The 12,982-nt window shown below is 37.4% G+C and overlaps 1 protein-coding gene across 2 annotated transcripts in view; it reads left to right on the top strand.

The window, feature by feature from the left end:
- FAM110B (family with sequence similarity 110 member B) overlaps positions 1-12,982 on the top strand; it is a 114,984-nt gene that overhangs the window by 18,746 nt on the left and 83,256 nt on the right. The window contains exons 2-3 of one of the 2 annotated variants that reach the window (XM_071553106.1): positions 4,988-5,099; positions 11,927-12,057. The gene's annotated coding sequence lies outside the window, so the exon portion shown is untranslated. The remainder of the gene's footprint in view (positions 1-4,987; positions 5,100-11,926; positions 12,058-12,982) is intronic. The other variant, XM_071553103.1, reaches the window with a different exon arrangement.

Raw genomic sequence — 12,982 nt, 5'->3', positions numbered from 1 at the left:
AAATTTCAGTAACGTGAAGTCTGGACTGTAAAGTCTTAGTTTTAATCTAGGCTTATTTGGTTACACTGTGTTAAATCCACTGCTAAAAATACTCAAGCTTTTGTATTATTATTTATATTTTCTTTTGAGATCAAATCTCTTTGAACTATGTAGACACGCACCTGTGCTCATTTTAATCCCTGTGTAGTTTTCATCAATTATCACAGCAGGCAAGAAGAAAATAAAATTGTAAAATGCTTTTGAAAAGTAAATACGTTCAACTTGGGGTTCAGGTTTCTGTTTAAATCAAAGATCATCTGTATTCATGTTCGTAGACAGAGCTGGGTAAGGGAGGGGCACAGAAAGCCTTTTTTTGTTTTCATTTTGAAATATCTGTTTTGAAGTGCTTTGCTGTATGTTGAGTATAATATATTTGTGTTTGTAGAGGAAGGCTGTGTTGTGTGTGTATATGCTTTTTTTTTTAAGCTGGAGAAAATCTAGGTCAAGAGATTTCATTCTTATTAATAACTTAAGGCTTTATTCGACAAAAATTATCCTCCATGGCTAGAAAGCTTCCTCACTGGGGAAGTGCTGGTGGAGAAAGAGCCGCTGCTTTCAAACATGGATGGGAACATTTTCCCTTCCATTCAAGTGTTAACATGTTCACTTCATAGTCATAGAATCATTAGGTTTGAAAAGACCTCTAAAATTATTGAGTCCAACCATTAACCTAACAATGCCAAATCTAGCACTAAACCATGTCTCTGACTCCATCCATCACTTTCTTGGACAGCCTGTTCCAATGCTCGACTGTAAGTCGATTCTACACTTGACAGTTCTTTTGATGAAGAAATTTTCCTAATATCAAATCTAAACCTTCCTTCACACAAGTCACTTGTTACTTGGTAGAAGAGACTCTGGATGCACTCCAATGTCTTTCTTCCCCTGTGTATTTTTGATCACCATCACAAAAATTCACAGGAGCCTGTTCTTAGTGAGTTTCTCAGGATGGGGCCCTGCTTGAGGCTGGGGGCCCTGGGCATTTCCCCTCTCCATGTATGCCTGCTGTTCAATCCCATGCCGTGGCCTCAGCCTCCCAGTGCTGCCTCAGCCTCGTGCCCCATGTGCAACCACATTCCACCCAGAAGTCTTGTGATATTGATATAATAAAATTTCACCACAGGATTGAATTTTTTTTCTGAAAACATTTCTGTCAGCAAAATAAATAAATATGGAGGCTTGCCAATTGTTGATTTAATTCATTAGGAGATACTAAAATGTGAAATCTCTTGCTTGGCCTTGTGTAGCTTTCCTGCTCCTCTTCCTCAGCAGCCACTGCCCTGTGTGTTTTGCTACACAGCACCAATAACTTGGGATGAGTGCTGTTAAATAAGGAAACTGGAATAATAGGGAAGTTCTTGGCTCTTCAAGCTACAGTAATCTACTGTATTAAAGGTTTAAATAGACTTGGGGAAAATAGCTGTATTAAGCCTTTAATTTTACCTTAAGCTTCTGTGTCACTTTAGAACTGAAAGCAAATGTAGTTAAATTAGAATAATTAATCATGTACACAGGGGCATGTAATGAATTTCCCATCAATTTGCAAGTTCTGCAAACTAAGATAAGTCTTAAAATGCTGTTTGTAATCTATGGATGCTGTACTTGACAAAAATATAGGTTACATTAGAAGCCATCTGTGTTGGCATCTTGAATTTGTTTAAACGTGAGGGTTTAGAACTTTGGTTTGTGTTTCCATGTCTAGCAGTGTGTCAGAGGGCAAACTTGAGGGAGAAAAAGGTCATTATAATTAAAGTGTGCAGGTTGAGAACTCCTGTATCAACACTTTTGTTTTCTCCGGTTACTGCCCAAGGTCTTGTGAATGTCGGAGAGTTTGGAAAGCCTGTCTATCTGCTGCTGCAGAATCTGTCAGATTATACCTATCTGCCCAGCAAAAGTTGGATTCATGCTGACAAAAATCAAGAAATATATTTGTCTCTTCCAGGGAAAGTCTTCGAACATGTGGAATTGCAGGTCCTAACTTCCTAAAGAGAGATGTGCAGAAGCTTTAGACATTGTAGTTACTAATATAATTGTAGTGTGACTAATATAATTGCATCTTATTCATGAATAACTTCTGTAGATGTGAAGCAGACTTTGAAGCAAATCAGTTGACACCCACACAGGACTAAATTATAACATCCTGATTAAATTGCTATGCAATGTAAGTGCTAAAGTATTGTCAATACAAAACGTTTGTTCCCGACAATTCTTTGCATGTTGAAAATCACTTGAAATTTTCTAGATTAAAAATTAACTTGTGTAGTTAGACTATTTGCATGTAAAATGAACAAAGATTATCAAGATCATTAAAAACAAAACACATGAGAGAATAATGTCAAATGTAGTTTAGGAATACCTATCCATTTCTTTTCACATTCCACATATTTTATTTTAATTTTTTATTTAGTGACCAAATGGTGACTTTTGGTATACTGCTTTTCTTTTAAAGTGTAGCGTAATTATTTCCCTGTTTATGTCAAGCAAAACAGGGGCTGAGAAGACATGTTTCTGAAAATTTGTTTCCTTTTATTTTATCATAGAACAGTGGTAGAGGCCACATCCCTGGAAACATTAAAGGTCAGGTTGAATGGAGCTCTGAGCAAACTTGATCTAGTTGAAGATCTGAGCCCTGCTCACTGCAGCGGCATTGGACTAGATGGCCTTTAAAGGTCCCTTCCAATGCAAACTGTTCTATGATTCTGTGAGGATAACTGGAAATTCAAATGCATTGTTTATACAGTATACGAATGTAGCAGTAGAAATTATAGTACTGCAATAAAAAATAAGGTAGATACCTCTTTAGATGTTGGATTCAATTTTAAAGTTTGTTCCTTCTGTCTGTAGAGCTTTTCATACTTAATTTTATATGTTACACAAGCACCTCCTTAGAGGCCTCATATGTTAAACTTCAGAATATAGAAATTCAGTGTTTGAGATTTAGTCCTTGTGTGGGTGCCTATCTTTGTAGATAACTTGCACAGAATTTTCTGCAGGAACATAATGTCAACTTTTGCCAGGAATAATGCTATATCAACATTTTATCAAATTGGTGAATCATCAAAATGCACATCTTTAGGGATGTGTGAATGCCTGCAGTGAAAAAATACATATTTTGATATACAAAAATGTTGCTTGTGTTTTTGGAGTTGTTTTTGTTACCCAAATGACCAGTATAATTTTCTTAGCTGTAGGTTCTTTTGAAATTGTGAAGGTTAAGCTGTGTGTTAGCAGTCCATCTCCATTATGTAAAAAGAACTGCTAGGTGGTTTCAGAATGACAACTCAAGAAAAACCCTATCAGCTGTCTGTGGCTTTTTGCCCTGCATCTAGAGACATGATCTGACTGCTTGATATTTTTATTTATAACGTCTAAGAAAACTGTCAATATTTTATGTTATGTTATGCTACTCTTAAGTTGTGTTTATGTCAGAACAGTGTGAGAATGTTGTCTCTTAAGTTTTACTCCTGGTTTGACATTTGACAGTCAAGTGGCCCAAATCAAGGTCAAACCTCTGCAACTGTTGCCCCTTTCATGCCTTACAGTAAAGACTCGATATAAGGTTGATAAATGCTTATAAAAGTAGCAATAAGTGGCTAAGTCCTCAGAAAGGAAGTGTAAAGCTGCCTGATTCAAACTGTTGATTTATGTTGCTGTTAGTGGTAGTTGGTTTTACTGCTTGCCCCTTGCCTGTTGGCCAGCTTCCTGCTACATGGACATGAGCAGGGTCTTGGATTTGCTTCTTCTGGGGTGTGGAAGTGCTGTATCATTGCACTGAAATTCCATGTAGGAATAATGCGCATTTTTGTTTAAATCTTTTAACCAATAAACATTTTTTATAATTAGCTGTAAACAAAGAAAAGTAAGCGATCATGGCATCTTATGTGGTTTTTTTACCTCTGTACAGAATTGCCTCAAATGACCTGTTTCTAAGCTGTTTCTTTCTTTGCTTCTCAAAATTGTGGTGTTCAGCATGAGAAAATTATTATTAAATGCCTCTGATGAAGGTAGACTTTTGCAGACCTGGCATGTGGTGCTTAATTCCTGCTTTTGTAACCATCTGCTGAGTTGTCCTAAGCACTGAGCCTATGTCCTGGAGATGGGTTCCACTTCTTGTAGTCAGAGAGGGAGGGAGGCTTTTGGTAAGTCATCCTGTTTCCATGCTTCACTGGATATGATGCAAGGACTCCTGCAGCCTTATTAAAGTTAAATCATCAATATCCTACATCCAGCACTCTTTTTCCCTACAAGTGTGATACTTTTTGGTGTTCCTATCAGTGATGATAGTGAAGTATTGAAACAGGTCACAAAGAAAAGCATTAAACTCCTTGTAGTTTCTTGCAGTCCAATATTAGATATATTTAATAGACAATAGTCATGCTTTAATGTAGTTTATAGGAAAAGGTTTTAGTGTGTGTACTCTGTGGTGTTTTGACTTAAGCCTTCTTGAGTCCCCAGCTTGGTCAGTAGTGTGGGGTCCTAGAGAGCTCCCTGCCTTAGGTCTGATGCAGGCAAAACCTAGATGTGAGAGCCAGGTCCCCAAGCTTGGCTGGTGACAGGGATTAGGACTAACTGCTGAAGCAGGCAGCACATCTGTGCCTGGCTGACAGCTGTACACCCTTGTACTTGCCTTGTTTTCAGTGTCGGTATATTTTTATAAATACTTTGGTACTCACTGTGTTGTGCTTTGCAAAATAAGTTTTAGAAATAATCTCTGATTTATATCCTCTTTTTATGTTTGACCCTGTGGCCTGACCCCAAGTCAAAGCTTTGTATATCTTATTCCCAGCAAAGTGAACTGTGGGGTTTTGTTTTGAAGCCCAGCTGTAGACTTAGTGTTTCCCATCATGGATAAGGTATCTGTTTCATGTCTCTTATTACTAACATTTAATTTGCTGCCTGATTTTAAGTCAAAACTGAGTTCACCTGTTTGTATCTTTTCCTCTTCCAGCTGTAAAACATCTGAAGAGAAACAATTACAGTTGAATAATCAGGAACCAAGTTAGTCTTCCTGATTATACTGAGTTGTGAAGACAGAACTGACAGTCGGGTTATGAAGCAGGGTAAGCAAGTGGCTGTCCTCCAACGAATAGAGATTAAAATGAATTCTTGCTGCTTTGGGGTTTTAATAACTTGCTGATGAAAAGTCTTTACCTGGAAACTTGCATGTGAAAGCACAGGCTGTAGAGTCTTTCAGGCCAGAGGAAAATTTGCCTTTACAGCTGTAATATCCATCTGTGTTTTGGTTGTGCTCAATGGATCAATAAGTCAATGACTGTTTCCCTCAGCTGATTCCTCCTGCTAGTTGTTTCTTATTTCTTCTGAAGTGCCTAAAGTCGTTTTTTGTTTTGTTTGGAGGGGGGGTTTTAGTGGGATTTTTTTTGTGGGGTGGTTATTTTTTGTTCTCTGCATTTGCAAATGTTTCATTATTAATAATTTGTGCTTGCTCTAGTTCTCAAGCTTATATTGTAAATTCAGTTCTTGTTGAGTTGTCCGGTGGGCAAACGAAGGTGACCTAAAACTCCTCCAAAATGTGTGCGTGGCTTGGTATTCATAACCATTTGGCACTTTCTTCCCAATTTCCAGTGGCTCTGATGAAAGTATCATACTGCCTCTGGTCATTCAGGTACTTTGAAGAGCCACTCTTGCAGTTCCCTGGCATCATTCCCTGGCAAAATTGTTTGGGCTGGTTTTACTTCAGCATCTGTGTCCTGAAAACCTGAGAGCTCTCTTGATCTGATCGTTTAATGGGATTGGGTGTCACTTTTATTGTTTCGAATGTGGGTCATTGTCCCGTGGTCACATCTAAGGGAGAAGTAACACATCTCATGTAGGGGTTCACTACCAGGATGGAAAAGTTAGGACTCTCATGTCTCCTGCACAGCTTGTCTTATGCAGAGCTGCCAAGTTGACAGAAAGATTAGAGGCTGCAGAAAATTAGTTTTATAATTTGCATAAAAATCCTACTTCTCCTACTGTGGCTGGAGAGGCAACAAAAACAATCATGAGTCCAAATCTGCTGAAGACATGAAGGAATGTTTGTGTGACTTTGATGTTGCAAAGAGTTTTGGAAGTGTCTGTGTGTTCCAGAGTATCATTCTTAAAATGATAATGATGTTGCTATTGAAAGCCAGAGAAAGGTGTCACCCTTGTAAGGTCTAAAATCTGTGTCATGAATAGTTTTGCTTATATTTCCATGCTTTTCTTATGCTTAGTAGTTCCAAATCTACCCAGCAGATCAGTGTGGCTGATTTTTGTAAAGTTTGTTGTGAGAATGCAGGCAGGGTAGTGTAACATACATGATTCCATCTTCAGCTGCATATAATTAAGTGCCCTCATGTATATTTTGCCTCAATTTCTTATCTAAAGATTTCTCCCAAATAGAAGGCAAAGATGGTTATAGCATATGGTTGCTTCTGCTTCTATTGTCTGTTCTAACGTCAAACCAATTACTTAGCTTGTGTCTTATGAATAATAAAATGGTCATCTCTCATGGGGACCATGAAAAATGAATAAAGCTACATTACAAACTCAGAAGGAGAACAGTTCAGAATTTGGTTTACTTCTGGGGTTATACCCTGGCTGACATTGAGAAACCTTTATGTTTGGGAAATAACATCTTGAGATAGCGTATGCTGACATCTTTCCTGGATCATCAATAACGACTCAGAGAGTACACTGTTTTTTCAAAATTTGAAAATTAGCTACTTTCATGATGCCATTTTTCGGAGTTTAATTGACTTTTTTAAGCTGATAGAGAAGTCACCAAAAACTCTTACAAGGGGTCTTTTATTTTGCCTTAGTATCAATTTCGGCTCCCTATTTTATGGTTCTCTGTAATGTTTGTAGTAATAAGGCAGTATCGTATTTTTCTATTCCCTTTCACAGGAAAACTTAAGAGAGTTGATTGCTCTGATTAAATTTCCTAGTCTTACTTACTTAAAATACCAGGCCTCTTCTTAAACCTATCTTCTCTTGTCACTTTATGCTGGTTTTGGCTCAGGTAGAGTTAATTTTCTTTGTAGTAGCTGGTATGGAGACATGTTTTGGATCTGTGCTGAAACCAGTGTAGATAATACAGAGATGTTTTTCTTATTGCTGAGCAGTGTTTGCACAGAGTCCAGGCCTTTTCTGCACCCCACACTTGAATCATTATACTTGCTTTTCATGGTATACCTTGTTTTCCTTACCATTTGTGATCTTTCTTTGAACTCTTAAGTTGGCTGTTGTCACTGAACCCCAGAATGTTCACAAGTCCCTTGGCAAGAGATGTACGTTCATAAAGACTGAAAAGGGTAGGAGATTGTACATTAGTGTATAAACTCAGTTAATAAATTCGCAGTTGCAGTTTTCAGTTAGTACCCCTTGAACTGTGTTTGTTCTTTAGTGGGGGAGTACTTTCAATCATCTACTACTTTTCAGTGGAGTTTGTTGGAGAAATACTTTTCTGTAACAGTTGTGTTTATCCTCTTTGGTAACCACCTGTCTTAGCAGACCTAATTCTGATTGCTTTTTTGTTGTCATTAATTTGTTTGACATCTGACAGTTGTTTGTTGGGTGCGCAAAGAGAGTGACAGGATGGAAATCCGTCAGGTCCATCCATGCTGCTGCTTTGTTCAAGTACTGTGATTTCCCTGTCCTTCATTTCCCTCTAAGACAATTTCTTACTCAAGAGACACACCATCTCTTGTTACTTATCTTTGGAGTCCTGTTTTACTGAGCTGCTCACTGATGCTTAAGCACTCTTATTTTTTATGTCCTGATGTCTGTACATATTTTCATTTATTTTTTAACTCTAGAAAAACAAAACCCATCCTGCAGAACCAGGAAACCTAGTTTTCTGTGTTCTTTTTTTTTCTTCATATTGTATTTCCATAACTAATACAAACCTTAAATGAAACACTTGGTCTTGAAGACTAGAAAAGAGAGAATCTGAGAATGTGGGCAGAAAACTAATGAAGGTAAACTACTTTTTGTCTCTTCTTGTAGATATGGTTCTCAGACATGAATACTTACACATCAGCAAACAAAATTATTAGTGTGCTTGATTTGGTAGTCTGCTTCTAATTGAAGCTTTGTGTCTGTATAATTAACATTTAGGAGATTAGTGCATATTGTGCTTCTGTAAATGGACTGTAACTTTCCCTGATAGTATACAGTGGCTGGATAGCTGTGCTGATCCAGAGTCTTCTAGTGACATGCTCAGAGCTACAATAAAAATAGTGGTAATGAAATCATGAGACCTTTAAAGGTGTTGCTGCTTTTCAGTTGTTCGATAGATGTAACTCTTGTTTGGGAAAATTAACAGTATTTTCATCAAACTTTGTGATTAGTAAGGCTTCTCTTAGTTTCTTGTAAGTGTTTTACTTTGCAATTAAGCTGACTACTCTTGATCTGAATTGGGGTGAGTATTTTTTAACAACTGTGTAAAAAGTCAGAAAATGTGAACATTGCTCCATCTCAGAAGTAAAACCTCCAATATTGAATATATTTGTGCATTTATTAGGCAGCAAAAGTAATATAGAGTAGTAATTAATGTAATGCTGTACAAAGTATGAACATATTAATTGTGGGAACTGCCCAACTTATCTTTATGTATGTCTTTAGTTAGATTCCTTTTCAGTGGCTTAATGCTGAATATGCAAACAGATTACAGCTTAGTTTTATTATTTATTGTTGTTAATGTAAACAGATCTGTCTACAGGAGTAGAAATTGCTGAAATTGGTGGATAATGCCCATTCCTACCAAAACTCCACTGATTAATGTTTCTGAAAATTGTGGTCCCTAAATTTACCTTACCTTTCAATTTATGTTTCCTGTGAGCTTTTTTTACCTGAAAGTTATAGAGATGTGAGAGTAATGAGTTAGTACCTCCTGCCTGTGAAAATTTAGGTCTGCGTTAAACAGGGTGAATGGTTTTGACACAAGATACATTGGTAAATATTCCCTTATTTCTAGTTATGTGTCCTGCTGAGACCTTCTACACCCCTTCTGCTTTGTTAATTAAATTTATTCTTTCACAGAGGTTTGGCTAAGGAGAGCATTCATGTATCTTTTGACACAGCATATCTTGTTTCTTTGAGTAGCTAGATTCTTCCAGTTTCTTCTGTTTTCAGTTTCCTGACTTCAGTTTCTCCCCAGTGACAGCGATTAAGGTAACACTTTATCAAAGCATCGAGTTATCAAATGCTTAATGATCTGCTGCTGTGCTTCCATATCAGCTTAGTTCTTTGTAAAGAAATCCTACATTTTTAAAGACTTTAGTCTGGATTATGGAAGCCTCATGGTAGACTTGAGTGAGGTTTGAAGGTTTAGATCGATGCCTCTGGGATTATTCGAATAAGAAGTGCATTCATTCATCATTCATTCACAAATCCTTCTAAATTAGGTTTGGCTTCTCTTCCATGAGATTCCATGTATTTTTGTAAGTATTAAAACTTTAATTTCATACTTAGCTAGAGAATGAAAGAGAGGAATAATCTAGCAAGTGAGAATGAAAAGTCTTTTTAAAAAAAAAAAAGCCCAGAGACTTGTTGATACTGGACAGCAAAGCAGGAAACTACATGTGTCATAAAAGGCTCCAGCTTGGTGGATCAAGGCTAAAACTCAGGATGTAGTCTATAAATACAAAACAGTTTCGTAAAAATATTTTTAGAGTGCAGTTCTGGGCACTTTAGAGAAGAGGTGACTGACAACTCTGCAGCTACTTTAATATACATATTTGTGAGGATGAGTGCACATACACACTCATACCGTACTTTCATCTTTAAACATGAATATATTCAACTTAGTGATAAGTCTTTCCCATAGGAGACTGGTAACATTCCTAGCTCTAGATGTAAATTTGGGAGCTACCGACCGTACTCTTTGCAGATTCTAAACCAGCAACTTACTGGAGAAACAAAGAGGAAGGGACTTCAATTTCAACAGGCAGAAGGGAAGGAATTTATGAAGCTAAATATTAACCTGCACAAAAGTCACAAACTTGTTTTTCTACAGTATTTTGTCACAATTTTTTTCTTTTTTAAGCATTACGTCTAGCAGCTTTCTGGGGATTTGGGGCATGTCTTCTATCATGACCAGTTTATAGCTCTTGAAATTGTCACTCAAATTGGAAATGAAATTTTTTGTACTTGAACTTGCTCAAGCTGCTAAGAAACACAACTGGAACAGATTTACTAGCTGCAATTAATTGCCATGTTCACTTTTTTCCCTCTGACTGGTCATATGTGAACTTACAGGGATCTTAAACTGTGAGTTGCTCCCATCCTTTTGCTTGAAAAGTTGCTTTGGTTTTGAGACTGAAAGGAGCCATCCTTCGGAATTACTTCTTAAAATACAGTAATTGGGAATGTCAGAAAAAATTGTAATAATAAGAGTGTGTTTCTGATTGGTAATATGTTGTGCTTTGTTGTATTAAAAAAGACAAGGTTGGAAAACATCTCTTTTTTTTTCTTACCATGTTCTTAATTTTTTTTTCATTTATCAAATACCAGAATAGCAATACTAAGCAGGTCTGTAATAACAGAGAAGCTGTAATGCTATGTCACTCTGAATATAATTACTCTGAATATGATTATATCCTCATCTTGCTCTTGTTATTTTTTTTTTCTAATTTATAACCATTTACATGAAGATACCCATCGGTCTGAAATCCCCCCCGTTGTTGCTTGTTTCTGTTGTACAACTGTTTCGAAGGTGGCCAGTCTCCCAAAGCGGGCCTTCATCCACCCTCCCAGCACAAACCCACCCCTGTCTTCAGTGTGCTAATGTCAAGACCCAAACTCAAGTCAAGTTCCCTAAAGATTGAGAGTGATGAAGCCCAAAGTAATTGATACATAACAAATATGCTGCCCATTTGGTGTGTTAACTGTATGAGACAACTGTTTTCTTGAATTTCCGCTTAAACAGTTTCTGCTCATATTTTTGAGTGTTCGTTAAAGGAATCCTGTATTTCACCATGTGGTCTGTAACCTGATTGCAGTCCTGTTTCTAGAGTGAATAGCTGATTAGAAAATGAAAATAATTTGAAACTGCTCAGAATTGTTTGCTTAAAAAAAGCTGCTGTGCCATCTGCTTGTGACAGTAAGGGTGCTTGACCACACACTGTCAAATAAAGCTAAACCACAGAAATCACATGTACCCACGTACTTTTCTGTATAATTAGAGCTGATCTTACCTGAGGTGGCATTTTGAGAAAAAGAACGTAAACAAGGATTTAGGTCATGTCTTGTAACCTACTAAATTCTGCACGGTTGTTTTGCATGTGAAAAGCAGTGGCGAAACACATTCATTTCGGGAGGGCAGTCTTGTTGTTATCCTTCTCTTCTGGTGCTGGAACTTAGGGATTTTTATTTTTAATTTTTCTGAGCATAAGACAGTGTTTTAGAGTGGATATTTAACAAGGACTACTTTGTCAACTGGGGGAAGGTCATGTGCAGGAAGGTTAGATGGTTTGCAGGCTGTTTCTTGCCTGCAGTGGCACAGCACACTGTGACTTCCCTGAGAAGATAATGTGTAACATTTGTGCTCTTTGCTCTGAAGCATTTACAAGGCATGTCTCTGAGCAGTTTCAACATGGGGAAAATAATGACATGACAGAAATTCAGAGCAGATGCCTGTAGGTCACATGTTAAAGATGGTGTTAGGACTGGCAATATAAATGCTAGAGACCATCTACAGCTGACTGAATGCATGTCCAGTGCTGGTAACTACCTCTTTGCAACCTTTCGGTCTCCAAAAGAAGATGCAGGGTTCTGGTTTCTGGAATCTACATTATTTAAGACAAAATTCAGCCTTTAGGGTCACTTGTTGTCCATCTAAAACTGTGGCTTTGATGACACATGATGGTGATGAAGCTAAATGTTTCTCTGTTGCTGTGTTTCCAAGGCGTTGCTGCAGGGAGCCTCTGGGAGTTCCAGGGTAGAGAGACCTGGCTTCATCTGGAGACCTCTGTTAACGGTGAAGACCTCCTAACAGGCCAGACATCCTTCACAGGAGCTCACAAATCATACATCAAGGTAAAATGATTTATTTTTCAAGTCAATTGAATTGGCTGATACCATTTTCAAAATAAGGACTTTTTTTCTCGCTAAATAAATACACAAATACATATCTGAGCTCTCTCCTTTGTTTGTATGTATTGCTCTTTGCTACCTGGTACAAATGTTAGTAGTAGCAAATGCTGGAGGGGGAAACAACATAATGCATTGTAGGTTAGAGCTAGAAGTAATTCCTTATGTTATTAGTAGAATGATATATCTGCAGTTCTTTGTTCACAAGAGATCAGGCTGTTTCTGAGCTCTACAGCATGCTGTTTTTAGAAGCCTATCCCACTTTAACTGCTGTATTCAGAGGTTGCTTTGAGTGGCCACAAAAATATGCAAACACTCTCTTATATCTTCAGCAACGGGAGAAGAATGAGGTTTGCCTATGATGAATTTCTGTTTATGAGCACTGTAGTTATTTCTTAGTATGGTCACCCGGAACCTATTCTTGCTTGTAAAGGACAAATACTGGTGGAAGAAAAAGAAATGTAACACCAAGAACTTTGTTGAACCTCTCAATGCTGCAGTCCCAGGCACTTTGGGAGATTTGACTGTGCTATGGTTTTGTTATCTTGCCACGATTTTGAATGTAGTGATGATATATGCAGAATCTGTCCTTCATACTGGCAAGATTAATTGAATTTTGTGTAGAGAGTTGGCTGAAAAAAGTGAGTAGTAGTGGAAATGTTTTCTGCAGATTTCTTCAAGATTTAATGTAGGTACTTCTAAAGGTCTGCCAACTCCTCTACTTTTTAAAAATAGATGTTTCAAGGTGTTAACTTCACTGTTGGATGGCCTCTTAAATAAATACTTCTTGATTCATCTGAGAAGAATTGCAGATTTTTCTAGTTAATCCTTTATTGATCTTTCTAATTCAGACTGAAATTAGAGCTCTAAA

The sequence above is a fragment of the Pithys albifrons genome, chromosome 4, assembly GCF_047495875.1.
Source record: "Pithys albifrons albifrons isolate INPA30051 chromosome 4, PitAlb_v1, whole genome shotgun sequence".
Taxonomy (NCBI): domain Eukaryota; kingdom Metazoa; phylum Chordata; class Aves; order Passeriformes; family Thamnophilidae; genus Pithys; species Pithys albifrons.
The sequence above is the reverse complement of the archived record's forward strand: the minus strand, read 5'-3'. Positions and strand labels throughout refer to the sequence as shown.